The 18,580-nt window shown below is 34.7% G+C and overlaps 1 protein-coding gene across 1 annotated transcript in view; it reads right to left on the bottom strand.

Annotated features, from left to right (window-relative positions):
• Positions 1–6,809: 6,809 nt before the first annotated feature.
• Positions 6,810–18,580, bottom strand: part of AMER3 (APC membrane recruitment protein 3) — a 64,098-nt gene continuing 52,327 nt past the window's right edge. The window contains exon 3 of the mRNA XM_031959838.1: positions 6,810–12,191. The gene's annotated coding sequence lies outside the window, so the exon portion shown is untranslated. The remainder of the gene's footprint in view (positions 12,192–18,580) is intronic.

Here is an 18,580-nt window from a genome sequence, read left to right as displayed (position 1 = left end):
TGCTATGAATAGATAAAATTCCACTCCTGCCAATGTCAAAATGAAACATAGACTATCATCTAAGTGTTTCATGTAGCAGGTCCTCAAAAGTATTTTTTTAATTTAGAAGTCTTGTGAATTTTAAGCTTGAAAAATATCTCCTTTTATCTGATTTTTTAAAATTGTATTATTTCAGTTTCAGTTTTTCACATTCTTTTTTCACTAGAATTGTTTTCTTTCCAGTTTAAGATTTAATGTATGTTTTTCTGTTAGGATTGTCCCCATCATAATTTTGGTGATTTTTTAAATTTCCTTTTTTAAGAAAAAATACATTTCTTTCATTTTTCTCTCTCTTTTTCTCACTAGAAGCATTTTCTTTCCGGCTTGGGATCTGCCATTGTTTTTTATGGGAATGTCCTCTTCTGAACAACCCAGCCTGTCTCATGGGATTCCAAATGCATTGTATATTGTGAGTACCAATATGCTTTGGCCTAATAAGATACTGACTCTCACTAATCAATACTTCTTGGAATTATGTATCATTCATTATGTTGGTTTTTAATTGAATGTGTAGTTAAAATCATTGCTACTGTCTATCTTATTTTTGCTAGTTGCTGTTTGTTCTTTAGTATATCATTATTGCAAGATATATACTATTTCCATATACGAAAAGAATTTTAACCCAAATTTGAATTCAATATGGTATGTAGTGTTATCTCTTAAAACACAAAGAAGACTAAATTCTAAGAATACCTTGAATGTAGAAATAAGAACATTGTAAAAAAAAATTTGGAAGGGAAAAATGTAGGAATATAAATAAATACTAACAGGAATAAGGAAGGCAGAAAAGACTTAGCTTGTTTTTTTTTAATTGCCAGAAATATGTGATTATTCAAAAATTAGTGATGTGATCAAAGCAGGAGAATGTAGTCAGAAACTGGTCATTAAACCTTTCTCTAAAGAGGAAGATTTCCTTAGACAATTTCAAACCATTATGAGCTGAGGATTGCCAGTGAACACAGTGAAATGTCTAATTAAGCTTGAAAAAGATAACTACAGATTATATTGAGTCTAAATATTCTATACCATAGAGCAATCATAGGCCCAAGTGACAATTTTTTTTTCTGAAAAAGACCCATTCCTTTAGGGAAGAATGAATGGATAGTTGAACCACTATGCAACCAAATTACTACAGTTACATTACAGAATTACATGAGATAGTTAGATGGTGCAGCAGATATGCTCTAAATCCAAATCCAGCCTGAGACACTTAACCAAGTATAACCATGAGCATTTATTCATTCTATGCCTCAGTTTTCCCATCTGTAAGAGGATAAAAATAGTACTTCCCAGAATTGTTGTGAGGGCAAAATAATATTTGTAAAGTATTTTCAAACCATAAAGCATTATATAAATGTTAACTATTCTTATTAAAGGGACATCTTTAACATCTAGCAGAGTCTAAAGGATACAAGTTCTGAAATCACATAATATCAATATTTTGAAAGACTAGAGAGAAGCAATATAATTCTGGCCAAGATGCACATGAAGTGTATTCGAGTTTCTTATGACCACCATTCAGCATATAGGCAAAAATCCTTCTGAATTTGTAGGAATCTATAGAATCCAATGAAGGCTGATAAAGGAAGCTGATGTTAGACAGCAAGTGGGCAAAGGTTTACACCATCACTGCAAGAGAGTACAATTAATTATTAAAGAGGAGGAAAATGGATGAATTATAATGATTTATTAGAGTAAAATTATATGATGAATGACTGGGTTTGCAAAGAAAAAGCTAACAGAAAAATACTAATTCAATTACAAATTGAACTCAACAAGTATTTGTATTTATTTATTATCTACCACTTGCAATATATTGTGTTGTGTGCTCAGGATACAAAAAAAATGCTCCAAACATCTTCTGAATAAGCCACAAAAAAAAGACAAGAGAACACTAATATAATAAAGAACTGAAAACAAGCCATATGCCCTCCAATGTGACAATGGCTAAACAAATTGTGGTATGTGAATAAAATGGAATATTATGAGGCTATAAGAAATGACAGATGTGATGACTACAAAGGAGACTTAGATGAACTGACAGAAAAAAAAGTAAGCAAATGCAAGGGGAAAAAATAAAAACACAATGTCTACAAAAGTATAAATGGAAGGAACAACCACAAAATAATCAAAATTATGTTGCAAATATATTACAAAATTACAAAGAATAAGCTTAGCCCCGAAAAAGAGATTAAAAAATACACACTTCTTCATTCTTTGGCAGAGGTCAGGGATGGGAGAAGGGTTTCTACAATTGTAGAACATTTTTTATATAATCAAATTTTAATGTATTATATATGTATGTGTACATTGTATATGTTTTGCTGAATTTTTTCCTTCCCTTTTTCTTTTTTAAAAATTATTTGTTATGGGGGCAGATAGGTAGTACAGTGGATAGAGCACCAGCCCTAAAGTCAGGAGGACCTGAGTTCAATTCTGGTCTCAGACACAACACTTCCTAGCTGTGTGACCCTGGGCTAGTTGCTTAATCCCAATTGCCTCAGCAAAAAATAAAATAAAATAAAATAAAACTAACTAAATAAATAAATGAAATATTTTTATGAAAGGGAAAAAAGATACAACAGGAAATATCAAAGCAAAATATATCAATAAAAATCTATTTTTCGGCTATCCACATCCAAAGAAAGAAATATGGAATCTGAATGCAGATCAAAAGCATTCACTTTTTTGTTGTTTTTTTCTTACTCATAGTGTCTTTTTTTCCTTTTGTTCTGAGTCTTCTTTCACAACATCTAATGTGTAGATTGTTTGTGTAGGTGTGTACATTGTGTAATGTGTAGATATGTTTAATGTTTAATGAGATTGTACATGTATAACTTTATCAGATTGCCTCTAGGGGAAGTGGAAAAGAGGAAGAAAAAAACTGAAACTCAAAATCTTAAAAAAGTGAATGTTGAAAACTCTCTTTACATGTAATTGGGGAAAAAATAGTATTAACTGGGGGGAGAATCTATTTTCAAAAAGAAATTTAAAAGAATGAAATAAACATGAAAATGCCCCTGGTTGCTTACTTGAAGTCAGGATCTTATAAAAGCTTACTGAAAACAGAAGACAAAATGTTTCATTTGGGGAAAAAAGGGAAAGATGCCCTAGTGATAACAAGAGCTTGAAGTGAGAATGCCACCAGATGTGAGCAAACAAAGAATTAGAATTTTGTTCTGCCTCCACTGGTGTTTAGACAGACACTTGAGTGATGATGTTATGGTCCTATGATGAACGTACTTGAGAGAAAGATGAGGAACTGTTGGATCAGAAGTTAAATTCCCAATAATGGGCTTAGAAAATGAAAACAAGGTCAGAAACAAAGTTGCTCTTATCATCCAAACATTAAGCCTAACCTCATCATCTATTATATGGGTCCATTCTCCTTGAACTCCAAGTACTTTGTGAAGATGACTATGAAGAACAAAGATGTAAAGTGTCCTGCTGTGCTGGATAGTGGATTCCAAGTGACCATTAGAGTCTACTCCTGAAGAACAATTAAGAAAATTACTTATGGAAGGAATTCCATAAAAAAATTCCACAAAAAAAAAAAAGCTTTTGGAAGGAATAAACCCTTGTGGACTGAGTACCAAAAACATGGATTACATCAGAATAAACTTGAAGGTTGCTTCAGAAAGTCATTGGTGCCAAAAAGAAGGAAAAAGCAGAGAGGGGGAAATAGACTTTACTATGATCCTATTAAGTTTAGATCCAGAGAATATTTATGGTATATCAATCACCATGACCATGACAAACTCCAGCCTATTCAAACTATGAATAAAATGCTGCAGTTAACAAGCTGAGAATCAATACCTGAATATCTGCACAGAAGCTGCATGATAATATAAGCAAATGATGTCAGAAAATATCAAAAGACTGATTTCTTCAGTACAGAAGTGGATCTACAGGTTGACTATGATTACTCTCATATGCCTAAAATGATTATCCTAAAGGCAAGTCAGGTCAGTTTGATCTCCTCGAAGTGAGAATGTGAACAAGCTTTCAAGGACTTGGTGGAGTCCACTGATCCAGATCTGACCAGGTGTCAACATCTCTTAGAATGTTGTAGAAATAGTAAAATTAACTAATGGACTAACAAATCCTATTTACTTACTATGTTCCAGGCACTATGCTTGACAGTGGAGACACACCAAAAAATAATTCCTGCTGATTATATATACATAATAATATATATATATATGTGTGTGTTTGTATATATATATACATATATGTATATATATCACTACACAACATCACTAATGAATGCACATCTATTGTATGCATGAATATAAATTTTAAACTAATATGTATTGATTTGTGTATTAAGTATGAAGGTATGTTTTATCTTTTCTTTTTGCTTTTTTTTTTTTTTTTTTTTTTTTTTTTTGCTTTTTGCTGAGGCAATTGGGGTTAAGTGGTTTGCCCAGGATCACAGCTAGGAAGTGTTAAGTGTCTGAGCTCATATTTGAATCCAGGTCCTCCTGACTTCAGGGCTAGTGCTCTATCCACTGTGCCACCTAGAGCTTTGATATCTGCTTTCAAAGTACTGTCTTACTGCATCTGAGAAGGATGGAAAGAAACAGCGTGGTTTTGTATATGGAGTATTGCATTTGGAGTCAGGGAGACAAAGTTTAAATCCTACCTTAGATACAGACTAGCTTGTGACCGTGAAATAAACTACTCGACCTTGTTGGTCCTTTTTCTTAATAGGCAAAAATGAGATGCTTCCACTCTAAAATCTCTTCCAGCTTTAAATCTATTATCCTAAGAATTAAGACAGCTAACGGTCAGAACTCCTCCTTGTGGCTTATATAGAGATTGCACTCTGCGTAGCTCTTTCGATCCTACCCCATTAATAAGATTCATAGATGGAATGTTGATCATTTTATTTCAAAGTCATGAGCATTTGTCATGAGTGTATATCAAGCAAGTCTTCCCTTTCCATTATAATTATGCATCACATAAACCTATGATCAACAGGTCCTCTTCCTTTTTTAATCTTTCTCTTGCCCTTATTATAACTAAAGAATATCCTTTTGGTTTTCCTCTCATTTAAAAAAAAATTACCTTCTTTTTTAAAAATCAGAATAAAATTAGCTGATTTCCAGTTTTGCAGACCCTTTCCTATTTTTCATGTTTTTTGAAGATCACTAACAATAAATACAAAGTGGAAGAAAACAAGATAATAAGAAAAAAAATAGTTATGATCACTAATCCCTTACTATCTGGACACATTCCCTCATAGAGGCTTTTAAGAGGCATGTTGGTATAGTGAAAAGAACTCTAAACCAGCAACCAGAACTCAGATTCGAGTCCTGTCTCTGATTAGACTGGCTCACAGTTACTTCATCTGCAAATAAAGAAGTTCAACCAGATGATCTTCCCGGCTCCTTCTAAGTCTGAAATCCTATGATCTATAGCTCTTTTATTATCTGAGAAACTAATTTCTATTTCAAGGTCTGAATGTCAACAATCATTTGCATTGTATTTGTGGATTGCTTGCTATATGCCAGTGTGATTAGTCTGATCACCATCTACAACCTAACCTAACAAATCACATTTTGCCCTGATTATTCAGGCTAGTTTCCTTCTATCAATCAATCAGTGTGAAGACCATGTATTTTAAAATCAGCCGGAGTCAGGAATTCAGGTTAGGGGAAAATCGTCAATCTTTATTCTCAGTGAAGAAAGATCGGAGGTGGAAGAGAATGGGCAATAGCAATGTGTGCAGCTGAGTCAAGAAGCTAGCTAGACCAACAGCCACACGACCAGCAGCTACAAGCATGGACCCCAGGACCAATCTCTCCCAGCTTCTCTTCCTGTCTTCCTCTGCCTCCACCCACCAAAATCGTCATTTCCTATACAATACATCAGGACTTGCACAGAGAGTAGGCGGGGGGCATTCTTTATGTATATTAATAGAGTATAGTCCAATTACTATTTAGCCTCATGTGCTTGCGACCTCAGTGCATCAACTCAAGCCTCAGCCCATTACAAATCAATAAGCATGTATTAAGCATCTATAGTGTATCAAGTACTTTGCTAAGCTTCCTTGGCATTTCTGATACTACACACTGGCCCAAATTTCTAACTATTCATAATATACTTCTAAAGGATGATCACAACTAACATACAGCTCTTTGAAAAGCATTTTATACACATTATCTCATTTATCTCACAACAACCCTATGAAGTAAGTACTTCAGGAATATTAGCCTCCTTTTCATAGGTGAGAAAACTGAGGCTCAGTCTTTAATTGGATAACTGACTAAATAAATTAGTGTTGGCTTCTTGTCGAGATTGGTGAAGGAAGGGAGGGTAGGGAAGGGGCATGAAGGCAATGAAAAATGATATCTGTGATTTCATTGTGTAAGGACTTCCAGTGTTAAGACCCATTTTGTCAATGAAGATCAGCAAATCATCTCTAACTTGGAGCCACAGTTGTCTGTGACACTGAAATTAAGTGACTTATTCATGATAACACAGCTAGCACATGTCAGATGAAAGTCTTAAACCCAGATCTGTCTGATTCCAACACTGATCTTCTGTTCATTACTCCATGGCTCCTTTCTTGAAAAACTCCTTCCTATGTATTGAGAGATTCCTCCTTCAGAAGTGATTGAATTATTGGAAAGAAAAACTTTTTCTTCCAGATGAGTTTGCACAAAGGTAAACATCTCCATTCTGTAATACCTTAGGATATCCCCACACTTAGGATAAACATGGTTATCATGGCCAATCATAAAAGCAAGAATTCACCAAAGGCATCAACATAAGGCTGCATTTATTTTTTTCCTTCAAAAACAATATTTAATGAAACTGGTTTTCTTTATTGCTGGTTGACTCAAATATTTTATAGAGTGTTTCTAAAACATGTTTTTAGGACTTTCAGTGGATACAATATTGCTTTTAATTACATACATCAGTATGAGAAGTAACATCAGTCAGGTTACAGAATCATACACTAGTTGAGTTGGAAAGGACTTAGACTATGTAGTCCAATCAACTTATTTAACAAATAAGGAAACTGAGGTCCAGAGAAGTGAAACGAAAAAAATTCTAATAATTAGAGCTATTCAAATGTAGAAGGCCTTTTATCATTTACATGATGCTTTGAAGCAAAGAATCTATGACCATTTGAAATGTATGGTAGAAAGAAATGCTTCTCAGGTACAAGTTGGACTAAATAGTCCCTCTTGTGATCCTTGATCCTCCTCCCTTTACATTCTCCATTTTCTCCTTCTATAAACACTTTACCCTTGAAATATACCAACTATATTCAGAAAAAGCCCAGCCATACATAATTAATTTATGTAGCAGATATTAGTCCAATCATCAATATTAAATCATTAAAAAAAAAAGCTTTTCACACCATTCAATGATTAAAGTTCAAGGGAATAAATAATAATAGCTTGTATTTATAAAATGAGTTACTTTCCACTTCAGTGATTCTGTGCAATGACTTATTTAAGATTCTTTAGCTAATACAAGGCCGAGCTAGGACCCAGTCTTCTTACTCTAAGTCACATGTTCTTTCTACTACATCACACTGCCCCTTCCCTCTTGAGTCAAAAGTCCTACATGATAAACTACTAGTATGTAAATTCCTTGAGGAAAGAGGAATGGGTTCTTATATATCTTTGTATCCTCACTAGCACCAAGAATAGAATCTTGCACATCTTTCATTCAATATATGTTGAATGAAGGAATAAATGAACTACACCTGAAGAAAAAAATAACTTGGGTTTTATTAACTTCTACAGGATTATACTCTGCTTCATGGGCAAGTATAAAGAAAAGGGCTTTGTAAACCCTAAAGTGCCTATTAAAAAGGGGTATATAATCATTTCTGTGATCATCATCATCTTTTATTTATTAAGCTTTCATTTTCATTTTAAAGTCCTTTCACTCTCCACAGCAACAAGAGCATAATTCGGAGAAAAGCCTTATGACTTGATTCATTATTACCCAGCTTTGGATAGCATAGTGATGAAATTAACTCAATTCAACAAATAATTTTTAAGCACCTATCGTGTATATAAGATTGCACTAGATGCCAGGGGTAAGAGAAACAAAGTTAAATTTTAGATAAAACACACTGTCTTTATGGAGTTTATAATCCAATAGGATAGTAAAATACATACATAGATAGATAAATATAATATATGATAAATGTATTAGAAAAGGGCAACACACCCCTGAAATATTCTAACTACACTCAGAAAAACTCATCTTTCCCAGCAATGGGATATTTCATTTTTACTGAGCTTCTTCCCTTCCTCATGTCTCTTGAAAAAATGGTGGCTGCAAAGGTACAAGAGGTGTATGTGTAAAATAACACTGATTCAATATATTTGCTTTCTTCCTGGGCTTATTTATGGTACAGGGAGGCTAAACAAGGAACATCAGAATCCTTACAATCACAGCCATCATCACTATCTTGTCAAATACATTCTATCAAGTGGTTAGTCATTTGGGGGTACAAACTCAAGGTCAGCTTTTGGAGGCATCATAGAAGAGAGACTTAAGTCTAGAGATCATTTCCTCTACTTTAATGTTGATTAATTTAATTCCACATCCACCTCTGAGAGCATTTGAGTTTTATTGGGTGAATATGAGAAGGAAGGCATCACCCTAATTCAGATTCTAACTTATCTCACCTTCCTTTTGTAAACCCTTTTTTCCTTTAAAACATTTACTCTTGAAATATGCCAATTATGCTCAGAAAAGAACTTGCCACAGCATAGCTAATGCACAAATCAGCTATTAGTCCTCTCCCCAATAGCACTGTCATTGAAAATGCCTCCACACAGTATAACCAGAGTCAAGGGGGTAAATAATAATAGCTCACTCTTATGTAGTGTGTTGTTCACAATAGTACAGAAAGGTACAAAATATAAATTATTATTATCCAAGTTTTATAGTGGAAGAAACTGAGATCAGAAGTCAAACATCTTGCCCACAGTCACAGAGCTAGTAGGTGTAAAACAAAATTCAATTCTCAGTCCTTTTAACTCCAGATATAATATTTTCTGTCTACTACATTGCACTGCCTTTTCAAACAATAAAAAAGCACTTGATTTTCCATTTTCCCAAGAACCATGGCAGCTATAAATCACTTTTATATTTAATCACATAACTTTGAAAACACTTGCAAGCAAAAGCAAAACATGTCCATTCCCCAAGGGTATTTGATACTGATGTCTTGTTAATGAAAATCTATTACAAATGACCCTAAGTCACCACATCACACTTACCCAGCATTCCTAGAACATGCATTAGTGTCCATCATGTCTGGGGGTGAATATGAAATTAGAGACAGAATCGGAAGACATGCAGGTCCTGCCTTTAGACAGGAACCAAGCAGAAGACATGTTCTGGCAGTGTTTACTTCAAATAAGGGATCATTTTATGAATTGTACTATGTTTTTATTTCTATACATGCAAATAGGTGTGCACTGTTGGGGCTTAATAAAGAACATCATAACCAACAAATTCTTTAAGAGGACACAAAGAAACTGTATATACACACTTCTCATTTATATCCTCCCATGCATGTTTTTAAGTAATGTTAATGCACTGGGACTGAAGAGTCCCTAAGGGGCCAACAGAAGGGCTTCCCTGGACTGAACATTTCCAATGTACTCTTTCCAAAGCTAGACTTTTTCATGTCATCATTAGAAAAAAGCAATCTTTTTCTTCAACAGAAGCTTATTCCTGATGCATCCCAGTCTGAGTTTAGATTATTCCATGCAGAATCATCCGAGTCAGTTAATCAAGTCCAAAAAGAGATCATTTTTGGTGTGCAGTCAGAAGAAAGACCAAGCTTTCTTAACCCATTTTATTAAATTGTCATCTAGGATGCTAAGGGGAAAATCAGATCATGTACCCTTAAAAAACACAGAGCTCATGAAAGAAATCCATTTGCCTTTTGATACTATTTCATCTGCTTCTAATCTAACCTCATACTCTACCCAACAATACTACCAGGATGGCCAAAGCTTGTTGGATTTCCTTGGGTATTATTTTGCTAAATAAAAGATACTTGTAATAGGCTATGTTGAATAGAGTAGTCTCAGGTTCAGACATGCAAAGATTTTGCATATTTAAAAACTGCCTTTGAAATTAAGAACCATTTCCAAGGACTTAAACTACAGAAAACAAAGGGCTGTTCAAGTCATGGTATAAGGCCATAATACCACTCATCTGGCTAAAGCCACTTCAGAACCATTTTCATTTCAAATTTTAGACAAATTGACCCTCTGGAGTCTTTTTTATACTGAGCCTTAGTCACCAGCAGAGTGATAGGATGATCCTTCACTTGGATAAGATTACTTTGTGAAAAGAGCCCCTCTGTTCAAAATAGATCTGACAGCCATCCTGGGCCTAACTATAAGGACACCCACAAACCAAAAGTCCCTCATACCACAAGTTTTCTTCCCTATTTCTGGATCCTCTCTATAGCTCAATTGTGTATTTTTCCAACTGACTCACACTCCTTCAGCAACAACTGCATCGTTTGTATTGAAACTCTATCCTTCCTATAGTTTTTTACAAAGTATCATAAGATAATTGGACTTAGAGATAAGAGACCTTAAATATTTTCTAGTCTAAATCTTTCATTTTATAAAAGTCTTATTTGAAGGATAGGGAAGTTGAACAAGGAATAGTAGGATTCTTCTCCCCCTCATGAACCAAAAAGAAATTTTCTTCCACTCAATACTATCAAATGGAGATTCATTTAGGCCTATAAGCTAGAGCTTACATTTGGGAAGCATGTAGTCCTTGACAAGAGTTAAACAAATTAATTCACTGCTTCTATCTTTCTTTGTATACCCTGAGCTTTTCATAATGTCTGGCATATAGTAAGTGCTTAAAAAATATGCTTGTTGACTGACTGATTTTTTGTTGTCAGTTGCTTTAGTCAAATATCTACCTGGTTGAAGTCAGCTTCAGAGAGTAAAAAGTTTTCTTGAGTGGGAAGTAGAGAAAGAGAAGAGAGAGAAGAATTAGAAGGAGAAGATATATGCCCCAGCAATAGATCAGACAACTACTTCTCTTGACTCCATTGCCTCTCTATTTTTATAGGTATTCAGAAATTGTATTGGATGGTAATATTCCAAGCCTTGGCTACTATCCTAGATGAAACTTCATTACCACAGAGAATTCTGATGACTTGTCACTGTCACAGATTTGGATATGCAAGACTTGCATTTCAGAGGCTATTTCCTCCTAGGCACTGTATGTACAATTTAGGTAAGCTGTCCTCAGTTTGCAACAGTTGGTAACTGAGCAGTGATCTTATGGCCCAAACAGATTTGTAAGTCACTGCTTACAACTTGAACATTTCGAGCAATACTTGAAATAAGCAAATCTGTATACAATAAGAAGTCTGAACATTCCCTTATAATTTTTTCCTTTGTAATGTGTTTTACCCTGTAAATGAAAACATGGTAGATGATCTTCTCCCCAAGATGCTGGTAAAAACTGTTTGGTTTTGTTTCTACATTTCCACTACATATTTCCAAAGAATTAGGAGGTTGGGGGCAAGGACCAGGAGGTAATTCAACATACAAATACTATCTCTATTACAAAATCAAACCATAAAAGAGCTGTTATCAAAATGCTATTCATCATATCAGCTTCAGACAAGTCACATGTGGACTTTCAGTGGAAATATACAAGATATACAGAATCCAAAGGGGGGAAAATAGATTGACTGACATATCCATTAAAAACAGCAGTGCTTACCTGCCCCATATTTACAATTTTCAACAAAAATGACATTTTTATATGACTGTGAGTCTGCATTGTAACCAAACAATCAGAGGACAGCTAATTCCCAAACAGGACAACTGATTGTAAAATCTCCACAGATACCAAAGTCAATTTCTGAACCTGGCCATGAGCCTTCTGGACTCATGGCTGCACAGGTTTTGAGAAGACCTGATCTGATGTCCCTGGACTTATTCATCAGGGGTAGCTACAGAATTTGAATTCACAGATGGATACTCTGCTTCTTTGTGGCTGGAAAAGGAAGATTTGTTGTGTTTGATGTTGGATCCACTCTAGTGTAGGCACGACAACCTTGGATAGAGCTCCAGTTGAGGAGTCAGAAGGATATTCATGCCAATTCCTTGATGCTATTCCTGAAATATAAGCAGAAGGAAAAATGACAAATATGCATTTTTAATTTTTGAGGTTTTAATAAAGATTTGATTTCAAGAATTTATTGCTCTGCATAACGTATTTTTAACTTTACATGAAGATAAAAATGAAATTTTCTTACAAATTATATTTTCCAGTAATTTTTGCAGTAAAAATAACTGCTACATAAATCCCTCCTGATCTCTGAAAAAGTTACACATTTCCAAAAATAAAGTTCCTCTTTTAGTCACATAACATTAATTGAGGACGAAGAACCACAATAGAGTACATGGTCAAAGCAAGGAGAACAGAATAAACAAAATTAAACCAAAAAATAAGTTCTGAATATAAACTTATTGAAAGATATGCACAGAAGCAGAAAATATAGCATATATCAGGAGTACTGCTTCTTAGCTAGTAATCTCAACATTTGAATAGAAACCACAAAAAAGATCAATCATGTTCCCATAAAGTAATTCATTTCTTGTTAAAAAAAAAAAGAAAGAAAGAAAGAAAGAAAGAAAGAAAGAAAGAAAGAAAGAAAGAAAGAAAAAAAGAAAAACCCCATTTGGGCATTTATGTATATTATCTATGCATATAAATATGTATATTTATACAGTATTTGCCATATAATATGCACATTCTTATTCAGCTCTTTTTAAATTATGGAGGAAGCTAAGGATAAAAGTGAGAATTCAGCAATGTGGGGGAATTGATATAATTCAGAATCATAACATCACAGAATCTTAGAACTAACCTCTGCTGCTACATAAGTCATATTGCACAGCTTTACTGCCAAAAAGCCATCCTGCATCCAGATTGATGGAGTGTACTCTCCTAGACTGTGAATCAGATCTTATTTTGAATTTTGTCTCCACCATCTATTATCTGAGAGACCTGGAATAAGTTATTTAATCTTCTCTGCAAAATGAATGAGAGAGTTGGCCTAAATTATCTCTATGGTAGCTTCCAGTTCTAATATTCTATACTTTTTGAGCCTTAGTTCACAAATTAATAACATGGAAATAATCATCTTTGTCTTACTGACCTTGAATGACTCTTCTCAAGGAGAAGATAATAAATCAAGGAAGATAATAGAAATGAAATGGCTTTATCAAAGATAGTCTGACATGCAAATGTGAAATTCAGCTATTATTCTTATGTTATTATGAATCTTATTCTATCATCTTTTTATGGAGTACAGATGAAAACAATCCTACTTGCAAGTTGCTATCCTTTTTTTTTTTAATCTGACTTAAATAGTGTAAGGAGATCTACTGCAGAATTTTCTCTGCCTATACACATCAAACTTTCTGTGCCACTTAAGAGTCTCAGAGATTCAGTTGCCAGAGGCATTAAGAAGTTAATAGATATACACAAGGTGATATAGTCAATAAATGTCAGAGGCAGAATTTGAACCCATCTTACCAACTCTGAAATCAGCCCTCTCTCCACTTGATCATGCTGATATCATTCTTTTTTTTTTTTTTAATTTAATAGCCTTTTATTTACAGGATATATGCATGGGTAACTTTACAGCATTAACAATTGCCTGATATCATTCTTTTAATATTCAATATTCTGCAGACTGTTGAAGGATAATTTTTTTAATAATAGCCCTTTATTTTCAAAATATATGCAAAGATAGTTTCCAACATTCACCCTTGCAAAACCTTGTGTTCCAAATTTTTCTCCCTCTTTACCCCATCCCTCATTCACTAGCAGCAAGTAATCCAATATGGATTAAACATATGCAATTCTTCTTTTTTTCTGAAAATAAATTCACATTTATCATGCTGCACAAGAAAAATCAGATCAAAAAGGAAAAAGAATGAGAAAGAAAAAAAAAAAACAAGCAAACAACGACAAAAAAAAAAAGGTGAAAATATTTCAATCCCCACAGTCCTCTCTCTGGATGCAGATGTCTTTCTCCATCACAAGTCTATTGGAATTGGCCTGAGTCACCTCATTGTTAAAAAGAGTTACATTGCAAGGTAATTTTAAAAACTGTTTTTGTGATAAATAAAAATAGTTGCATGTAAGTTCTTTGTCATGCTTATTAAGTAGGGAGAACAGGAGGATGAATAGCTGTTAGCCCAACTTTTAAAATCCTGTTTGCTTTTTTACTCTCTCCATATACACATACATACATCCTAAAAAGATTTTAGGATAAACTGTGGGTGGCTCTAGCAAAATAAGACCTATACAGGAGTCTTCGTGTTCTCCAGAATGGCTGTATAAAATAGAGATGGCTCTATGTTCTAGGATCATTCTATTTATTTGTTTATTTTTTGGTGAGACAGTTGAGACTAAGTGACTTGCCCAAGGTCACACAGCTAATAAGTGTTAAGTGTCTGAGACCTATTTTGAACTCGGGTCCTCCTGACTTCAGGACCGGCACGCCACTGACTGCACTGTCTAGCTGCCTCCCTCATTCTAAATTGAAGCATGCAGAAGATAAGTGATTTGCCCAGGATCACACAGCTAATAAGTGTCTTGCGATCAGATTTTTCCCTCAGATCTTCTGAATCCAGGTCTAGCGCTCTATCTGGCTGTTCCTGTTGTAAGGTTTTCAAAACATCCCTGAAAGTTTGGCCTTTCTTCAAATGCTGATTTTAGGCTTTGAATGATCTTTTAGAATAGGATATTGGGAGTCGTCTCATGGTACTTGCAGCTGTACTAAATGACTGGTGCCAGGGTTAATCAATAACCCAAAAGGAAGTTTAATTAAACCTAAGCTTAGAGAATGTCAACAAACTAGGTTATTGTGAGAGCTGACACCTGTCTCATCCCAGCTAATCAATGGAAAGCCTATTCTTATAAATCAATTAAGTTTTAAAGGGAGTTGTTCCTACATAGGAGTCTTCATGTTCTCCAGAATGGCTAAATAAAATAAAGATGGCTTTATTCTGTCCTCATTCTAAATTAAGGCAAGCAGAGCTGAAGTGATTTGCCCAGGTTTCACACAGCTAATAAGTGTCTGAAGTCAGATTTTTAATTCAGGCCTTTCTGATTCCAAGCTCAGCACTCTACCTAGCTGTCCCTGTTGTAAGAAAAGCATTTCATAAATCTGGAAGTGGGGTGGAAATGTGATTTCTTATTGAGGAGATTACCAAGCATAGTACAAAGAACTATGGATTTGGATTTGGAGTCAGAGGACCTGGCTTCAAATCCCATTCTGCAGGTACTTCTTGTGTGATATTAGGCAAGACTCAGGTTTCTTACTCTATAAAACAAGTAGATTGGACTAGTTGATCTCTAATTTTCCTTTAAGTTCCCAAATCCTCTGGTCTTTATCTCTAGGGTTGTGGTTCTTCCTTCCATTTTTCCCTCCTTTTCTCCTTTCTTTCTTTCCTTCCTCCCTCCCTCTCTTCCTTCCTTCCTTCTTTCTTTCCTTTCTTCCTTCCTCCCTTCTTTCCCTTTTTCCCTCCTTTCCCCTCTCTGTCTACATGTCCTTAAAAACATTTTTTTTCTCTTTTGTACTCTGAACCTTCCCAAGATATCTTGCAGTTTACTGGATAGACTTCTTTCTTAAAAACCTTAAGGCCTTAAACCAAAATCCATCTGATTCTAATTGGCCACCAATGCTTTCTAAGCCAAGCCCCATTTAGTCATTGTCTGGCTTCTAATAGACTCAGATTGAAGGTAAATAAAACAATCATTTCTGCTTTGGCCAGAAACCCTGAGGGTCTTCCCATCCCAGATTCATTATTCATTTATTTATTTATATAGATCTATTTTGGACTAGACGGAAGAGGAGATTCTTAGCCTCAAATGCTACCTAGCCTTAATCATTAATAGGAGCAGCCTGTCAGACTGAAATCTATTGAAGACCTTCACTTAAAAAGGCCATGGTCTCCCATTTCACCCAGGGCATCCTGCTTTATATTTGGTTACTGGACCCAGATGGCTCTGGAGGGGGAAATGAAACAGGTGACCTTACACAGCCCTCCTTTACTTAAATCCAATTCACTTGCATGTCATGACATCATCTTCCTGATGTCATGATCCTCTTCCAGAACAATGGACCAACAACAACAGCAACAATAGACTTGTGATGGAAAGTGAGAGAGAAAAATCCAGAGAGAGAACTATGGAGACTGAATGTGGATCAAAGCATAGTATTTTCACCACCTTCATTTTGTTGTTGTTGTTATTTGTTTGCTTGATACTTTTTTCTTTCTCTTGGTTTTTTCTTTTTGACCTGATTTTTCTTGCCTTGTATTTATTTTGTACATGTCATCTCCCCTTATAGAATGTAACTTTCTTTAGGGCAGAAACTATCTCATTTTTCACTATTTCCAGCACCTAGTACACAGTGAGTACTTAATAAATGCTTGTTAATTGATTAAAATTACCATCCTCCTTGGATACCAGAAAAAGCCAAACTGAAAACAAACAACTAGAGTTGGCTTTTTGTTGGTTTCTGGTTGCTATTTGTGTTGGACTGGTTGTTTTCTTTTGAAAGTGAAAACAGAATATTGAAGAATGGAAAAGATCTGGAAAAAAAGAGAGGTGCCTATGTAACAGGACAGTTGTGTGAGGTGCCTTGAAAGAGATAAACCAAAGTGTCTGCAGAAAGATCACTGGGAAAGTATCAAAGGCCATAAACCAGCCCCCTAGAACTCCCACACACATTTACTAGAACTCCCTCAACTAACAGCAAAATCTTTTGGTCAGAGAGTTGTAAATCACCAGGTCCTACATCCATGAGCTTCCCCGCCCCCCCATTCTGTTTCAATAATTTGCTAAGGATTAAGGATCATTAAAAAATGTTGTTAATTCTAGAATCACTGTCAGACTAGAAAAAACAAAGGCTCTGGAGTAAAATCTACAAAATGTAGTGTCTATTGGCTCAGAGCATATTGGAACAAGAGCTCCAAACTAAAATGCATTTGGAATTTAAAACAAAAAAAAAGTTATTTAGACTGAATTTAACAATTTTTTAGCTCGTATATTTAACAAGTTTTTTTGTTAATTTCTGTATAGTTCTATTTCTGTTTATCATATTTTATGATGTTAGAAGATTCTTCTCTAAGTTGTTTTTCTTTCTCCTTTTTTTAGAAGGAAAAGATGAAGCTATCTCCAGACAAAACCCAACTTCTGAATTAAACTGAAAGAATGTAGTCTACTTTGTGAACTTATATGTGTGTATATGTATGTATCATGTATATGTCTACATAGGAAACATATATACATATGTATACATTATGTTATACATGTTTTGTATGCACACACATATGTGTTCATGTATGTGGATCGATAAATAAAAGTGTAGAATTTTTCATTTTCTATCAAGAAGTTCTAAGACAGTGTAGAACCCAGCATAAGATAAAATTATTTAAGTGTATTGTTCCAGAAGTCTAAAGGAAACAGCATACAGTGGAAAGAGTATTGGCATTAAAAATAGGAAATCTAGGTTCCAATTCTGGCTTAAATATTTTGAACCTAGATGGGCCACTTAAACTCTCTGGGCCTGAATTTCCTCATCTATAAAATGTGATATTGAAACTTGTAATACCATCCTTACAAGGATATTGTAGGGAAGGCACTTTGTAGTCCTTAATTATCATTATCATCCTCATTTTTAGCACCATTACCCCTTACTATATCTCTGAATATTAGTGTCTTGCAAAATACTCATCCTACAAAAACACTTGTACTACCTATCTATGAGATGTGGTGAAGAAAGTTCTTTGTAAACCTTGAATCATGTAGGAAATAGGAATTTGGTGAAGCCTGGAATATATGATCACCATCAAAAAATATGAGCTGGCCCTTGGAGTCTCTTATAATTGACTTGGAGGCAAAAGCAATAGATTTCAGGTCAGAGGATTTGAGTTCATAACTCAGCTCTACCTTACTACCTTACTACTACAATCTGCAAGTCACAGTTCTTCATCTGTAAAATGAAAAAGGTAAATTTAGCCATCTCAAAGATCTTTTTCAGTTCTCAATACATAATTTAAGACTAGACCTTCCTCAGCACTTTCCACCATCATTTCCTCCAGACTGAGCTGAAAACATTAATTTCATCTGATCCCTTCAAATAGCAGAGTACAAGTCCTGGCTGAGTCTACTAAGCTGGAAAGATTCCTATGCATTGCTTGAGGACTAGCCTAATAAAAATGAAGAGGCTCTTCAGTAGTTTGGCTACTAGATGTTGACATTTTGGGCCTTAGAAAACCCTAAATATATTCCAATTGAAAGACAGAAAAATTCCTTTCATTAATGTACTTTCCTGAATGATCTTACAAAAACTTCAATTGTCTGGGGCAAAAAATGACTGGCTTCTCCATTTCATATTGAATTTCTCCTCTATATCTGACAAAATCAATTTAATCATTCAATCTCATTCTCTAAAAAGGTACTCTGTTTCTCCCATAATTCC

The sequence above is a fragment of the Sarcophilus harrisii genome, chromosome 3 (genome assembly GCF_902635505.1).
Source record: "Sarcophilus harrisii chromosome 3, mSarHar1.11, whole genome shotgun sequence".
In the NCBI taxonomy this organism is placed as follows: Eukaryota; Metazoa; Chordata; class Mammalia; order Dasyuromorphia; family Dasyuridae; genus Sarcophilus; species Sarcophilus harrisii.
Note: the sequence above shows the minus strand (reverse complement) of the source record. Positions and strands in the feature narration are given on the sequence as shown.